Raw genomic sequence first — 17,939 nt, forward strand, 5'->3', positions numbered from 1 at the left:
TGTTTAGTGGTGGGATCCCGTTGGAGGTGGCGGAAGTTACGGAGAATAATATGTTGGACCCGGAGGCTGGTGGGGTGGTAGGTGAGGACCAGGGGAATCCTATTCCTAGTGGGGTGGTGGGAGGATGGAGTGAGAGCAGATATACGTGAAATGGGGGAGATGCGTTTAAGAGCAGAGTTGATAGTGGAGGAAGGGAAGCCCCTTTCTTTAAAAAAGGAAGACATCTCCCTTGTCCTAGAATGAAAAGCCTCATCCTGAGAGCAGATGCGGCAGAGACGGAGGAATTGCGAGAAGGGGATGGCGTTTTTGCAAGACACAGGGTGAGAAGAGGAATAGTCCAGATAGCTGTGAGAGTCAGTAGGCTTATAGTAGACATCAGTGGATAAGCTGTCTCCAGAGACAGAGACAGAAAGATCTAGAAAGGGGAGGGAGGTGTCGGAAATGGACCAGGTAAACTTGAGGGCAGGGTGAAAGTTGGAGGCAAAGTTAATAAAGTTAACGAGTTCTGCATGCGTGCAGGAAGCAGCGCCAATGCAGTCGTCGATGTAGCGAAGGAAAAGTGGGGGACAGATACCAGAATAGGCACGGAACATAGATTGTTCCACAAACCCAACAAAAAGGCAGGCATAGCTAGGATCCATACGGGTGCCCATAGCTACACTTTTAGTTTGGAGGAAGTGGGAGGAGCCAAAGGAGAAATTATTAAGTGTAAGGACTAATTCCGCTAGATGGAGCAGAGTGGTGGTAGAGGGGAACTGATTAGGTCTGGAATCCAAAAAGAAGCGTAGAGCTTTGAGACCTTCCTGATGGGGGATGGAAGTATATAAGGACTGGACATCCATGGTGAAAATAAAGTGGTGTGGGCTAGTGATATATCACTAACAGGACTGGAGGGGCTGGGGAGACGGTTGGGGTGGGCGGTAGCATTGCAACCGGTTAGTACAGAGTTATTTAGTGCTCTTTTTCTTTTGATTTTCATTATTAAAGTAAGAATGTAACTCATGTGCCTGATATAATACTGGATGTACTGCTTTAAGGATATGACCATCCGGTCTGCTCATACACTATTGGTATCGAAGAGGTTTGGTTTGTTGTCTGTGAGCTAGTATGATGAACAGAACTGCCCTCTGTCCGTCTCTGCAAGATATTTTGTTCAATAAAGCACATTGTTACTTTAACTCACAAGAACAATAAGGCCACTTGGCTCTTCAAGTCTTCCCTATGTTAAGAATGATTGTAGCTGATCTCCTCCCTTTGTGCCATTTTACAGCACCATCCCCATATCTTTTTGATTCTCTCAATGATCACAAAACTATGGTTTTCTCTTTTGATTGAATACAATGACTTGTGTCTCTACAATCCTTCAGGGTAGAAACTCCATAGTTTTACTTCATCTGAATGAAGAAATATCTCCTTTCTTTCTGTCTGAGGATCCAGCCATCAAGTTATGGCCTCTAGTCCTGGCCTCCTCAGCCAAGGAAAACATTGTCCCTGCATTCAGCCTGTCAAGTTCTTTAAGAATTTTATAGGTTTGAATGAGATCTTTCCTTTTTTTCTAGACTCCAGAGAATGCTGGCCTAGTTTACTGAATCCCTTATCATATGACAAACCTACTATTGCTGAGCCGATCATGTTAATTTTCACTACATTTCCTCTATGGCAAATGTATCTCTTCTTAGATAAGGAGACCAAAACTGTGCCCATTTCTCCAGGTGTGGTTTTACCATGGCTGTATACAATTGCAATAAGACATCTTATTCAAACCTTTTTGTAATAAAGGCTAATCTACTATTTGGCCTCTTATTGCTTGTAGACTAACCTTCAACCACTTATATAAAGCGCACCTGGGTCCCTTTGAAAATCAATACTACCCATTATTTCTCACTATTTAATAAAACTGCTTTTCTGGCGTTTGAGCCCAAGTGGAAACCTTCACATTTTCTAGAGGGTCGTGAGAATAGAAGTTTGCAGGTCGACATAGCAGTGAAGAAGTCCTTCAGCAGTCAGGGAACTAAGTTTAGGAGTAGGAACATGCAGTAGTTATATACAGTAAGTCACTAGTCAGTCTGCACTTGGAGTATTGTGCGCAGTATGGTCACCCTATTATAGGAAAGACATTGTTAAGCTGGAGAGGGTGCTGAAAAGATTTACAAGGATGCAGCCTAGACTAGAGGGCCAGAATTATAACCAGAAGTTGGCCACACTGGACAGTTATTCCTTGAAGCTCTCAAGAATGAGGGGTAACCGCACAGATGTTTATAAAATCATGAGGGGTATGGATTTTAAGATAATAAGTGTGACAGGGTCCTGAATTACCCCTATGAACTGTGCTCAATTACCCCTATGAACTGTGCCTTTGAAAAGAGAGAGAGAAAGAAAGAGAGAGAGAGACGAAGGCTAACTTTTGGACTGTCACCTTAAGGCACGACAAGGAACTTTTGGATTTCTGCTGAGTTGGAGAGAGAGAGCATCAAGTAGCTCGTAAGTCGCTATGGTGACCGAGTGCAGCGTTATTTGATGGACAATCAATATTATAGTTTCTCTGGAGTATGTTTATACTTTCTCCTAGGCCTGCTTGTACATTTCTTACACAGACAAAGGAAGGAGGAGTTACTTGAGAGACAGTTGGTACTCAGTACGGTGAGATGAAAAGGAGGTCTGATGATAGACCTCAGGCACATGTTTTTGGACAGTGAATGAGATATGTAGTGCCTACCGAAAAAGTGGGTTATTGGAGGATCAATCAGGCAAATCAATCAGTGGCTCTCGCAGTGAGAAAGGGGATTGACCGGTGGGGAGTTGTCCATGTTTCCACTCTTGCCTGGGTTGATGATTCCACCACAGAAGAACGGTCCCCTTTGTTGTGGTCACAGTCGGTGACTTTTAAAGGATTTCAGAGGACAATGGGAAGATCGATAGCGTCAGCTTATCTGAAGACTCAAATCTCTCCCTCTCTCTCTCTCCATCACTACTCAACTCAACAGCACGAACTGAACTGAACTTTACTCATTGTCGTAAGGCTATCTATTTACCCCTAGACTTGAAGAAGCTTGGTTTTCATGTATTTTTCCACACATATTTATATATAATCATTGCTAACCTGTTTGACTTATCTGCATTTAAATTACTGTATTGCGTAGTTACTAATAAAATAATATCAGTTAATAGCAATACTGGACTCCAAAGTGTTTTCTATTTTTGCTGGTTCGTTAACCCGTCACGGGGTACATGACAATAAGATCATCATCTTTTCCCCATGGTTTCCCCCACAGATACAAGATAAAAGGAGAGAGATTTAAAGGAGACCTAAGAGGTAACTTATTTACATGGAATCAGCTGCCAGAGGAAATGTTGTACAATTGCAGAGGCATTTGAATAGGTACATTGAGTGGTTGTGGAGAGCTATGAACCAAACATGGGCAACTGGGACTAGTCGGGAGGATACTGTGGTTTGCATGCACCACTTGGGCCAAAGGGTTTGTTTCTCTGCTGCATTGCTCTATTCCACCTCCCATGATCTTGCCCACTCACTGTATCACTTTAAAACATACTTTTCAGTGTCCCCCATATTCATAGTCCCACCTAGTTTAGTATCATCAGCAAACCTGGAAAATTGATATTTAATTCTCTCATTCAAATTGTTGATAAAGCTTATGAAAAATTGTGGCTTAGGCATCAATTTGTGTAGTTCTCCTTTACAACCTATCCGCTAAGAACAATGTACTTACTGCCACTCTTTGCTTTTTGTCCAATAACCAATTCACAATGCGTGTCAGTATATTCTTCCCTATTCCATGCACTCTGACTTACTGGTCAACCTCCTGGGCTGCACCATTTTGAACACATTTTGAAGACCTAATCATCACATCTGAAAGAACTCTAGCAAGTTAGTCAAGCTTATGATTTTTCACTCAATCCTATTATTCTTTTGAAGGTGTTGTCATTGCTTTTTCCATTATAGATTTCATCATTTTCCTACCAGTGAACAGATAACAGATCCATCCATAGTTCTCAAATTTTTCTCTGCCATCTCTTTTAAATGGCGAGGCTGCTGTAATGTATAGGAATAAATCCAGACTTTATAGATCTTTGGAAGATGATATCAGAGCATTCATTGTCTCTCCAGCCATCTCTTTAAAAACTCTGGGGTTTAATTCATTGGTCCTTAGGATTTATTAGTTTTGAAGTTCACTAAATTGTCTCGTCCTATGTTTGAATAATATTTTGTTCTTTGTGGGCATGTGTCCAGGTGGTTAAGGCATTGGACTGGCAACCTGAAGATCGTGAGTTTGAGCCCCAGCGAGGCAATGTGTTGTGTCCTTGAGCAAGGCACTTAATCACACATTACTCTGCAATGACACTGGTGCCAAACTGTATGGATGCCTTTCCCTTGGACAACATTGGTGTTGTGGAGAGGGGAAACTTGCAGCATGGGCAACTGCTGGTCTTCCATACAACCTTGCCCAGGCCTGCGCCCTGGAGAGTGAAGACTTCCCAGGCACAGATCCATGGTCTCACAAGACTAACGGATGCCTTATATTTGTTCTTTGTTCTCATTAAATCTGATTATCTAATACATTTGTATGTTTTGTGTGTCTTCGTCCATGAAGAGAATTGCAAACTGAATGTTTAATTCCCATTATAAATTCTCGCCAGCTATCTTCCAGTACCTCTGTCAGAGATGCTGCTTGATTAGCCAATGCACATCAAATGGTGAAGGGGAAGGAAAATGAAGATATTACTTCTGTATTTTTAGGTGGAAACAGAACAGATATTATCTCTTGATTCTGTGGAACATCATTATGATTTTTCAAACAACCTTAGGCTTATTAACATGAACAGATTCAGCTCTGACCTGGACTGAGAGGTGACAATTTTCTTCAATAATACATGTATTATAGACAAGAGACTACTTTACTTAAAGAGAGGCCATTCTGTCAAGGCAGTCGTGTTAAATTTATTCTCTCAGAGTCACTATACTCAACCAAACTGGGCAAAATGGATGTAACCCGTTCACCTAGAAATCACATATACTATGATTGAAAATATAAGTAATAGCTCCGTTCATTAATTTATTTATCTGCATGGCACATTCTGAATCATTTGATCTAAAAGCAATAAATAAATCTTTCTAGAGAGAATAGCAGCCGCATCACATCTTGTCAATCTCTTCTTTCTCATTTCAAAGATCAGAAAGGTGAACTTCTTCCATGGGCCACACATCACGTTGACTCAGTTAAGGAGCAATTTTCTATGACTCATTCTGCTTATACTACAGATGTTCCAATATATGATTTATAAATTGATAAGCTGCATCCTGAAACACATTTCCAATGGTTTAGAGAATCTGATCTTTTGGTCTGCGAATTTTGTTTATCTATTCTGGCAAGCTTATATGCTTTCTGACTCACCCCTTGCATTTCATAGGTCTTCTCTCCAGAACCTATTTTTCATAATGTCTACTCTCACCGCTCTGCTTGGCACGGATTCAACTTAAAACCTTTTCCCAATGAGTTTTGCAGAGGAAGCAGCTTGTACTAATTGAAAAGGTTTTAAAATTTTGAAATGACTTCAAATTGGACATAAGGAATGAAGGGGATGTTTTTCCTCACTTTATCAGTTGCTGTCAGTCTATTCTCAGCACTTCATTGAAGGAAATGAAGAGTGGATTTTATAGAAACCACAAATCCTCCTACCTCACAACATTCTTTGGCTTTTCTGTAAAACATCAGAATTCTCTTTCCATTGCGTTGTACTAATAGTAAATCAATTGACATAGCAACAGATGGCTGATTTCCCCCACTCAGACAGCAGCCTAAAATAAATTACATTATTTTCAATTTTCCTTTACATAAGAAGTCAATTGATAGCTTATATACAGTAAAACCCCTTCTATCTACGGAACTATAAGTTAACTTGAAAACTGGCTTCGGCTAATAGTGAAAATATTCCTGTTTTTTTTGGGTTGGGAAATAAATGAATACACTGTTTTGTTTTAGCATCAGGAATGCTTCATGTAAAACAAAGTGCTGCTTTCAAGTTTGCCACATTTGAGCTGTAAAGAAACTTCCTCCAAATGTGTTAAATCCAACCCCTGAAAATAAACATTCTGCCATAGCTTTAGTTTGTCTTCCCATTACTTTATCCCCACTAACCTGGTGGCAGAAATTTTAAAGTGCAATACAACTGTAAATACTCTTTTAAAATAATTAAGTATGCTTTTACGTGAGTTCAGTTGCTTTCATTTTGCAGTCAGTGGTGAAGTGTGGCATTTGCCACTGATCTTGAAAGAAGATCTTACTATCTCTACAGCATCGACTTGTTTCCAATGTTGGATCTTTGAGACATCATGTCTGTGGATCTCTATTATTGAGTAGATTATATCAAACTAACACAGTGCTTCATAACATATTCAATAATCTTCATAGAAGACAGGCCAAACTATACCAAAATATACAATATTTTAACTAATGTTTAAAAATATTTACAGAGCATGAAATAGAAATATGATAATTGTAAAAGCAGCAATTTTATAAGCATATCTTAGAAGACTAACTTTTAATGTAAAGTTAATTATTTTGAAATATTTATCTTGAGTAATTATTTGGAGGGCTAAAAAGATATTTTTCCGTGTTGTATTGTACTATGGCGATTCAGTCACGTAAAATGATGTTTCATATGAGTTTGTTGAGTAAGAATTTTATTAGATAAGACCACCATCATAATTCAGTTCTGCAAAATACATATATTGCTACAGTGAGAATATTTCAGAAAAACTACATTCCTTGTAAGTTGACAGATTTCTATAAGACATGCTGGAAAGGGTTGCAACATAATACACTGTGTTGAGTAAGAGTAAGGGACCAGGAAAGCAGTTCAGCATTGAACTGAACACACAGAAATCCCCAAGTTTTGTATTATAACTACAAAATTCAGACAATTAATTTGTATGTTTTCATTATTATGAACTTCCATTGGAAAATATAGTTGGAAAATATGTGGATTATTATTAAAATTTACCTCCACATGTCCAAAATATTTTTTCTCATCTATGTAACCTGTGGTTCACTTGGCTGGAATATGAATTTATGATGATAAGCTCACTACATTAATGAATTTCATTTTCTCTACAGATCCAAGATCATTTTGAAGGTGACTTCATTTACCCACAGATAAGCTCATCTTCCTTCACAAATATTGATATTTCCCACTGAAACAGTAAAGAGCACAAGAGTCAGTGCCAGGATAAACTTGCAGATTTTATGATTGGATTCGAAACTTCACAGTTTTGTCATCTGGTTTCTGTAATTTTTATTGCCTTTGGTAAAGCAGAAGAACTGTGTCGAAAAGCAATGCCAGACTATTTAAATCCCGCCCATTTCATACACTTCACAAATCTCAAAACCCAAAGTATTCGCTGATGAAGCAGTTAAGTCTTTAGTTTGCTGAACAAATGCTATCCAACATTGCAATGTTAAAGGGTGACAATTAGTCATATTTACTCCATGCCCATATCAGGGTACTTATGAAATATAGCTCAGTCGTCTGATGCATGTGTAGTTCTGCTGTGTTGTTCTTTTTAGCTTGAGCTCTAAAAAGGAAATAAATTGACTGTCAAAAATCATTTCACTTTTTTAATAAAGTATCTTTATTGTAAGACCAGATGCTCTTAGTTGTGCAGTGATTAAATTATTGTATGCACTTCAATGAAAACTTTCATAAGTGTTTCCAATTCATCCAAATTTCATAATGAAATTCTTCATGAGAAACTTGTTCTCTGTCTTTATGTTACTTCGAAGTATCCAGAAAAGTCCACTTTCTGGAAAACTACCTTTTCACTACCTTACCAAACCACTACCTGGCAAACAAATTGTACTGCATGCAGCGAGATGTTTAGGTGAAAAATTGAAACTATTTTTTTTTGGTGTCACAAGTACTGGTTGGATACATTCATGACTGCAAATTAACATATTGATTTCTTTTCACATTGGTATTTCACATATTATTTCGTGGTTAATTACTGGAGGGACCCAAGTTCAAGTTAGTGAAAACTACTCTTTCCCTTTAAGTGCCTTTTCCAGCTGCCAGGTTAAAGGATTGCTACATTCATCATCTACAGGTCCTCCTATTTTGTTTATAATCTAATTGTGAGTGCTATATAAAACGATATTGTACAAACTTCAGAGAAAGATGAAAATTTGTGAATGTGTCAAGTGTTGATAAGGAACAGTTTTATTATTTAGACAAGGTCAAGTATAATTTCACAAGACAGAAAACCAAACATCAACATAAATGCTGGCTATTATTCCCATGCAAATTCAACCAAGATCACGAAAGTTATTGTCTATTTTATGCTGATCTCTGCACACAAGAGAGTAGAAGCAGGAAATGGCCATTTGGCCCCTTAAGCCTTCCCCACCATTCAATGGTCAGCTGGCTGATCCGCTCCAGGATTCAACTCCTCTTCTGTGGCAGATCTTCACCGCTCTCAATTCCAAAATCTTCCGAACACTTCCTTCCTAAATACTGCACCTCCAGTGATCTATCCACGACAGCCTTCCCAGGTAGAGAATTTGCTGGCAAAGTAGATTAAATTCAGCTTTAAGTGCACAATTTAAACATTTGCTGTGAGAGTGTATGGGATGGGTCACTATGGCACAGCAGGTAGTGCTCCTGCCTCTCAGCTTCAGAGACCCAGGTTCAATCCAGCGCTGCTGTCTGAGAGGAATTTATATACTCTCCCTATTATCAGGTGCTTTGTTTTTCTCCCCCAACATCCCAAAGACAGGTTGGTTGGTAGACTAATTGGCTGCCCGGTAAGTTATAGCTGAGATAACAAGGCATTTCACCCAACGTTCCCAAATTTTGAACAATTAGTCACTCTTAACCTTTGAATGCTTCAGACAAGTCATGAGTGCCTTTTTTTTTAACCCCTAAGCTGAAATACAGGGGTGAGCAGATGTTTTCGGTCTCCCGCCCCGCTCTATGCTCAGTTACGGTAAACTATTATCGACAGGTCAGTAATCTCGAAAGCACGCTCTGAAATTTTGATTGATTTCTTGGGATTGTTTTTGTTACAGAAGTGACACGATGATGGCGCATTGATCTCGCAAGTACAGGTTCAGCGGACAAGCATGTCCAGGTTATTATAATAACGCGAATTTATTATAAATTTATTCTAAAAGTTAAAGTGGAGCAAAACAGGGAAGAATAACTGTTGCACTGTAAAGGTAGACCTGCATAGCCTGCGATTCCCGTGAACGCTATATGTCAGGTTGCAGCATAGTGCCATACTTACAGTCTAAAGGAGAAATCCACAACCACAAGCACACAAAAGCGGCGCTCTTGTGTGGACATTCACAATTTCAACAAACAACGGAGGCAGCATCCGCAGGTTCTTCCTTGATTTTTCTTTCACTGTGTTCTTCCATGAAAATAGGAATTGGTTTATCAAATTTCTGCCAAGGGAAATTAATCTGGTGCCATTGCATTTACATGTACAGTATTGCTTTCATTCTTTCGGATGGACATAGAGGAGGAGATGCTGTGTCGCCGCTTTCTTGCACGGATTCTGTTGGTGTGATGATTGCTGGCGCATCTCCTTGAGATACAAAGTGGAGTTTTGGGATTTTCTGCCAGTCAGGCGCGATGCATATCCAACTCAGGATGCCGGGCAACTTGCAGAGGAACCTGCAGGTGCTGGAGTTTCTTTGCGCCTGGTACTCTCCTCGCCTTTTAGCAGGTGGACCCGGGAGGTCGTGTGGGGGGGGGGGGGCAGCATTTTTGAACATTATTGATGCAGATAGGAAACATCTAGTATTTCAGGGCAAGTTTCTGCACTGAAAAAAGTATTTGGCTTTCCCGAAATGAGATACATCTGACCATTGCACAAGGTAATAAGTAACGGACATCCTCACATATGCCCATTCCACTGTAAAAGTGATGTGACCAGGAATGGATTGCAGAGGTACAATATTTTGCGACTACTCAACCAATTTCGCAGGCAGTTCACAGTAACAAAGCGCACACGCGCTCACAGCTTGGAAAAGCTGTGCTCTTGAGTGTCACCTACAGCTAGAACTCGTTCTCCAAACGGTATGGCTGGATCCAGGAACTGCTGTAATAGACTGCAATATTTCACATCGTGGTAAGGTCTCCTTCAGGCCAAATTACACCCAATCACACTGATGACCTGGTCGAAGATCAACTTTCATCTAGTGCAGTTACATGTTGAATGATCTAAATGGACTTAAAGGCAATGAATAAGGAATTGTAAAGATGTACGAATTTTCTATTCCCGCGCACGATTGAGTAAAACCATGTTATCAAAAAAAAAACATATCACTATGGTTCTCCATTCCCATTGTTAATTTGGTAATTCACAAATGACTATTGAGCCACTTGATGGGAGGACAGGCAGCAATGCGTCGTGTCTACACATTCCTCTTTTCATTTCCTATCATATTTAAATTTTGTTCAGTTCTACAAGTATCAGCGCGCGATGCTTTTCTCTGTAAAATACAGCTGATGTTTACTGAGGGGTTAGTGTCTGTCATCAGTACTGTGCGATACACTTAAGTCCAGCGGCATCTTTCAAGATCACACAAAATAGAATGAATACCGTAAACCGTTCGCGTTTTATTCCGCGGTCTGAATTACGACAAGTCCTTCCAACTACTCTTCCCTTCCAATTCATTCATCCGGAGCCGCACTTCTCAGTCGAGCTCAAAACGTGAAAACTAGTTTACAGAAGTTCCAAATATAATTAAATTGCGTTTAATTTACCGTGTACATTTTTTATTGTGGATTTAGAATTAAATCTAACAATTGAAAGAATATTCGCTCACTTGCAAACTAGCGAGGAGTCAGATGATGCGAATCCATTAGTCTCCCAATTAATGAGAAGCAGAGCAAAGTAAGAAACATCCATTACATTCTTCTGTTGCTTAGCCATGTAAACAACATCTCAGCGTTCTTTCACACAACAAACATAGGAAGTAAAATATCTTACCATTTCAATTCGGCGATGTGATTTACTACGCTTGCAAAATGCTAGATGTCTTCATGGCAACATGTCTCAGTACGACGGGTAAGGATCGAAATAAAGTGTTCTGTTTACAATCGGAGATCATTCATTTGTGGAACTATAGTTTGCAAAAAATCTCGTTTCAGAACAATGGAGCTGTAAAGAGTCTATCGTAATAATGCCAGTCACATTCGGTCTGCTGAATAAACCGGAGAGAGTCTTTCAAGGCACCAGAAGCTCTTTTCAATTAGGAAGTGTGCATTTTAAGGATATAGTGTCACTTTGCTACTCTGGCTGCTGCCGGATCGAAACATCCCGCAGAACATAACAAAGAGCAAATCATGAACTGAGCTTCGCTCCTTACTCCAGCTGTATGATGCTATCAGGTTGGAACTGAGTAGATCGCTGGGGAAGGAAGGGGAGGGGGGAGGATAACAAACGCCTCTTCGTTGGTTTCTGAACAACGGGAGATGAGGGACGAAATGGAAGAAGATGGAGTGGTATCTCTTAGAAGACAACAGCTTCTTTGTACTGCCTCGCACTCAGCCACTCACTCTCTCGCAAGAAGTCTCCAGCTGATTTTCTTGACAGCCGGAGTACTAATTCAGGCACGAAGATCATTCACAGACCAACTCACTAACAGGGGATGATCGCATTAAACCAAGGTTCTGCAGCTAAATGAAATGTCCTTGCTGCCATGACCATTGTACTCCTTCGGTAACAGGCAACGTTTGCAGCAATGAGAGGTAAACTTCGAGCGTAAGCCTGACAGAGAAGCTGGTCCAGGTGAGCACCTGCGTCGATGTTGAAAGGGTTAGCACAACACAACACTTGTTTTACATCACGCTTTCCGTCAACAAACATCACCAGATAATGTAAAACCAAACACAAATCTAAAAATGAAACGATCACGTGACGTAAAGCGAAACAAAAGTTAATAATTACTTTTCATGGAATGCTACAACCTAGGAACAAATCTTTCCACCCTTCAAGGCTGTGAAGACATTTTCTCTGTTGGGTGCTTGGTCTAATACTTTTCTCTCAGCTTGCTCCCCAAATTGATTAAAATCCTTTTTCCATTACTGAACTCAGCTCTGAATTTTGGAAGGAAGCCCCTTTAGAGTTAACCTAGTTTTCCGGCTTTAACGAGCGTTTACTTCATTTCATCACAAGATTCAGCAGTTCCTCTCTTGGACGTTGTTTCCAGGCTAACACAAAACGGATGGAATTAAGTCACATTATATCATTTGGGGTGGAATCGACAAGAAATTGAGCCTTGAGATGTGAATGAGAGAAATCTTTAATCGAAGTTAAAATGAAATTCTTGGCTCAAAGCACTTGGCTCCATTCCCGCCCCCTCCTGTCTTCTCCTATCATTTTGGATCTCCCCCATCCCCTCCAACTTTCAAATCTCTTACTCACTCTTCCTTCAGTTAGTCCTGACGAAGGGTCTCGGCCTGAAACATCGACTGCACCTCTTCCTAGAGATGCTGCCTGGCCTGCTGCGTTCACCAGCAACTTTGATGTGTGTTGCATGAAATTAAGATCAACGGGATTGATTTTAATTTTGAACTCCTGAGTGACTTAAGTTCTGCTCCCATACTAAACACTGAAAGAGTTGTTTCTTGGAAGTCCGTTTTGCTCATACTAAATCTATTTAGATTAATTTTTTTGAACTTTTACTTTTTTCAAATATTTATTTGCATCCCTTTTAAAGGCTATTATGGGTCCTACTTCTATCACAGTGTCTCTGGTGATCTGTTTGAGAAAGTGGTAAACTACTCCTTTGCTAACAAAGTCTTCTGACTGGTTTGGTAATGATACTATCTGGATCACAGATAAATGGAAAGCTCCTTTTTAAACTTTAAAACGTTACATAATTTGAGTAGTTCTATCACATTTTATCCTAGTCTTCTTTATGTTCCTGAGGGCGCTAAGTCCTTCTATTAACAAAGGCTTCGAACTGTAAATCCCAAATCAAAATACTGCAGATGCTTAAGATATGAAATAAAAGTAGAATGGAAATATTCAGCACATCAAGCAAAGTGTGGTAAGAGAGTCAAATTACAACAGCAAATCTGATAAAGCTCATTAACCTGACATATTAAATCTGTTTCTCTCTCCAGCATTTCAGTTTCATTTCCTGTGCAATTTTTAGCCAATCTCAGATGATCTTACCACTTAAAGTATGGTGCCTCAAAATAGATCCAAGATTCCAATTTTCATCTTGTTACCCAAACATCATAAAAGTATTGTAGATTGGCAAACTATTATAAGAACTACACAATTTCATCTTAAAATGGAATTAAATACAGTATTTAAGGGCAAGGGTGGAGAGAAAAACAGTTTAAGAATGACAGAACAAGAGTCTTGAAAAAGTAATTACAAAGGCACCAATGAAGGAAAGGCAAGCCAGAAAGTAATAGTTGGAATTTGAGAAATTGGTGTCAAAGTTGGAAGGTGTTTTTAACTAAGCTACAACATTTCAAAACTTCAACATTTTGTTTTTTTTTGGGAGTGTAGAGATAACATATACAAAAGTTATCTGCAAAAACCTATTCATTTATAAAATCTAAGATATAACGGTTGAAGAGATAGCAATGCATGCATATTGAAGAATTGCAGGCTACATGGAGATAAGGAACAGGGAATGAAAAGCAGGGTTTAATATCAATATACAGAGTTCATCAAATAATGAGTACAAGTGCATAAAGCAAAACTCTTTTGAAGGAGAAGATTTCACATAAAGAGTGAAGAACTCGAAAGCAGAGGAAAGATGAGTGCTAACAGGATATGTAGATGACAGCTTTGACAAGGGGCATGGTGAGATGAATCATCAGGTGTGAGCTGGCATGTGAAGGTAGAGATGGTGCTGAATTATCAGCACACCAAACATTTTGCCACAGGAGAATCTCAATGGCAAACCATTAGTCGCAGACCACAAAACATTAAATTTTATTTTACAATTCTTTCTTAGTGTAAGAAAGAAAGTGTCAATTATCCAACAGCACCCTGAACAGAAAATATACTGATTTTTTCTCAGTAATAAGTAGGAAAGATAAAAGAATGTCAATGTCTGAGAATCCATGATAGCTTTCTAACTAGTGAGCTCACTGAAAAAATACAGAATCATAAAAATTCTACACACCTATCCTCCTCAAAACAAGCAGCATTTTGAATCCCTCAGACTTTGCAAGCACATTTCAACTAAATTCATGAGGACAGCAATTCCCATGGAAACAATGTAAACTGCAGGATAATATAATTTGTATGGCTATTTTAAGAAATAATAAACTAGCCTATGCATCTAGATCAAATGCATATCATTCCCACATCGACAAATGAATTATAGGCAGGAATAAGTCACTCAGCCTCACAAGCCTTCTCCAACATTTAATAAGATCACGGCTGCTTTGATTGGAACTTCAGTTCCTCAGTCCCATCTATTCATGTGAACTTCCAACCTCTTGCTTATCAAGAATTGAGCTACTTCTACCTTAAAAAAATATAACTAAAGCTCTGTTTTAGGGAAGAGATTTTCTTAGACTCACAACCATCTGACAAAAAAGCCTCCTCGATCTTAAATGGGTAAACCCTTAATTTTAAATGGTGACCACCCCTCCAGTTGTACCCTCTCCAAAACTGAAGCATACTCTTCATTTCCAGCCTGTCAAAACCCCTCAGGATGCTCCATGTCTCAATTAATTTCCATTATGCTTTTTTAAACCGCAATGACTGCAAGCCAGGCCTTACCTACTTTTTCTATCTATCCATCCCTGGAATTAGTTTAGTAAACCTCCACTTAATTTCTTCTTGTGTTTTAGGATCCTTGATTGAGCAAGGAGACCAAAACTATACATGGTTCTCCAGATGTGGTCTCACAAAAGTCTTATATAACTGAAGTGAACCATCTCTTTATTTGGACCAAGGTCACCACATAATATTCTATTAGCTTTTCTAATTGCTTACTGGATCTACATACTAGCCCATTGCCAATCATGCACTAGGACACCCTGATCTCTTTGCACCTCAGAGCTCTGAAATTTCCTACTATTTAGATATTTTTATTTCCCCAGCCAAAATGGATAATTTCATATTTTTTCACATCATTTGGCAAAATTTTGTTAACCTATCTTTATCAATTTGTAGCATCTTTATATCTTATTTACAAATTACTGTCTGAATCATGTTTGCACCATTAGTAAACAACAGGAATTCTGCAGATGCTGGAAATTCAAGCAACACACGTCAAAGTTGCTGGTGAATGCAGCAGGCCAGGCAGCATCTCTAGGAAGAGGTACAGTCGACGTTTCAGGCCGAGACCCTTCATCAGGACTAACTGAAGGAAGAGTTAGTATCTCCCCCATTTCACGTACATCTGCTCTCACTCCATCCTCCCGCCACCTCACTAGGAATAGGGTTCCCCTGGTCCTCACCTACCACCCCAGCCTCCAGATCCAACATATTATTCTCTGTAACTTCCGCCACCTCCAATGGGATCCCAACACTAAGCACATCTTTCCCTCCCCCCCTCTCTCTGCATTCCACAGGGATCGCTCCCTACACGACTCCCTTGTCCATTTGTTCCCCCCATCCCTCCCCAATGATCTCCCTCCTGGCACTTATCCTTGTAAGTGGAACAAATGCTTCACATGCCCTTACACTTCCTCCCTTACCACCATTCAGGGCCGCAGACAGTCCTTCCAGGTGAGACGACACTTCACCTGTGAGTCGGCTGGGGTGATATACTGCGTCAGGTGCTCCCGATGTGGCCTTCTATATATTGGCGAGACCCGACGCAGACTGGGAGACCGCTTTGCTGAACACTTATGCTCTGTCCGCCAGAGAAAGCAGAATCTCCCAGTGACCACACATTTTAATTCCACATCCCATTCCCATTCTGATATGTCTATCCACGGCCTCCTCTACTGTAAAGATGAAGCCACACTCAGGTTGGAGGAACAACACCTTATATTCAGTCTGGGTAGCCTCTAACCTGATGGCATGAACATCGACTTCTCTAACTTCCGCTGATGCCCCACCTCCCCCTCATACCCCAGCCGTTATTTATTTTTATACACACATTCTTTCTCTCACTCTCCATTTTCTCCCTCTGTCCCTCTGACTATACCCCTTGCCCATCCTTTGGGGTTCCCCCCCCCCCACCGTCTTTCTCCCTGGGCCTCCTGTCCCATGATCCTCTCGTATCCCCTTTTGCCAATCACCTGTCCAGCTCTTGGCTCTATCCCTCCCCCTCCTGTCTTCTCCTATCATTTTGGATCTCCCCCTCCCCCTCCAACTTTCAAATCTCTTACTAACTCTTCCTTCAGTTAGTCCTGACGAAGGGTCTCGGCCTGAAACGTCGACTGCACCTCTTCCTAGAGATGCTGCCTGGCCTGCTGCGTTCACCAGCAACTTTGATGTGTGTTACACCATTAGTAAATCCAGCAACTATATTTTCATCCAGGTCTTTTGCATTAATTGTAAGATGCTGAGCACCACTGATCCACATGGCATGGCACTTGTTACATCTTGCTGGTCAGAAAAAGATTTATTTAAGCACTTTCTCTATTTCTTTTTAATCAGTCAGTCTTCTATCCACAACAGTATCAGTCTTTATTTGCCACAATATCTTTGATTAAGCATGTCATCAAATGTTTTCTGCAAATTTGAGTACAACCATCTGTTCCTCTTTATCTACTACAAATGTTATTACTTTAAGTAATTCCAATAAATTGGTCAAATATGATTTTGTCCTAGCAATTGAATTATTTACCTTGAATTATTCTATGTGCTCATCAAAAACAGTTTTATAAATAGCTTTTATAAATGGCCACACTCAGGTTGGAGGAGCAACACCTTATATTCTGACTGGGTAGCCTCTAACAGGATGGCATGAACATCAATTTCTCAAACTTCCAGTAAACCCCTCCCCATCTTCACCATTCCCCATTCCTTTTTTTCCTCTCTCATCTTATCTCCTTACCTGCCTATCACCTCCCTCTGGTGTTCCACCCGCTTTTTTTCCTTCCATGGCCTTCTGTCCTCTCCTATCAGATTTCCCTTCTCCAGCCTAATATCTTTGTCACTAATCAACTTCCCAGCTCTTTACTTCACCCTTCCCCACCCCCCTCCCGGTTTCATCCATCATCTTGTGGCTCTTCCTCCCTCCCCTCCCACTTTCTTAATCTGACTCCTCGTCTTTTTTCCTAGTTCTGATGAAGGGTCTCGGCCTGTATTGTTCACTGTACTCTTCTCCATAGCTGCTGCCTGGCCTGCTGAGTTTCTCCCGCATTTTGTGTCTGCTGCTCGGATTTTCAGCATCTGCAGGTTTTCTCTTGTTTATTTACAAATAACTTTCAATATTTTCTCTACAGCAAATTGTTAAACTAATTGCTCTGTTGGTTTTCTGCTATCTCCTTTCCCTTTTTGAATAAATCTGTTCTATTTCTTATTTTTACAACCTAACAAAATCTTCCAAGAACTAGGGCATTTTGGAAAATTGGAAACAATGCAATTACACTCCCACTAGCCGATTCTTTTAAGACCCCAGGATGAAGTCTATTGGGACCCGGAGACATGAAAACCCACAGCTCCATTAATTCCCTTAGTGCTACTTCCTCTGTGATTGTAATAATCTTGAGTGTCTCCCATCCCTCCAGTTCCCAAATAGCAACTTTCTCTGTGATGCTACAGTGCCTTCAGTACAGAAGCAACATACCAGCTTAATTTTCATGTTATCTCTTTCTTCCCAGACTTATATCGTAAGGAAAAGGACACTCACTTTCTTAATCCTTTTTCTTTTTAAATATTAATACAAAGCCTTATTGTCTGTTTTTACATTTCTGGATAACTTAATCATGTACTCAGATTTTTCTCTCATTTAATCTTTTAGTTATTCTTCTGACTAGTC

The 17,939-nt window shown here is 40.0% G+C and overlaps 1 protein-coding gene across 1 annotated transcript in view; it reads right to left on the reverse strand.

Annotated features, from left to right (window-relative positions):
- htr4 (5-hydroxytryptamine receptor 4) overlaps window positions 1-11,383 on the reverse strand; it is a 146,872-nt gene extending 135,489 nt beyond the window's left edge. Inside the window, exon 1 of the mRNA XM_072264435.1 lies at window positions 11,012-11,383. The gene's annotated coding sequence lies outside the window, so the exon portion shown is untranslated. The remainder of the gene's footprint in view (window positions 1-11,011) is intronic.
- Between the last annotated feature and the right edge of the window lie 6,556 nt (window positions 11,384-17,939).

Source organism: Mobula birostris, chromosome 7 (assembly GCF_030028105.1).
Source record: "Mobula birostris isolate sMobBir1 chromosome 7, sMobBir1.hap1, whole genome shotgun sequence".
Taxonomy (NCBI): domain Eukaryota; kingdom Metazoa; phylum Chordata; class Chondrichthyes; order Myliobatiformes; family Myliobatidae; genus Mobula; species Mobula birostris.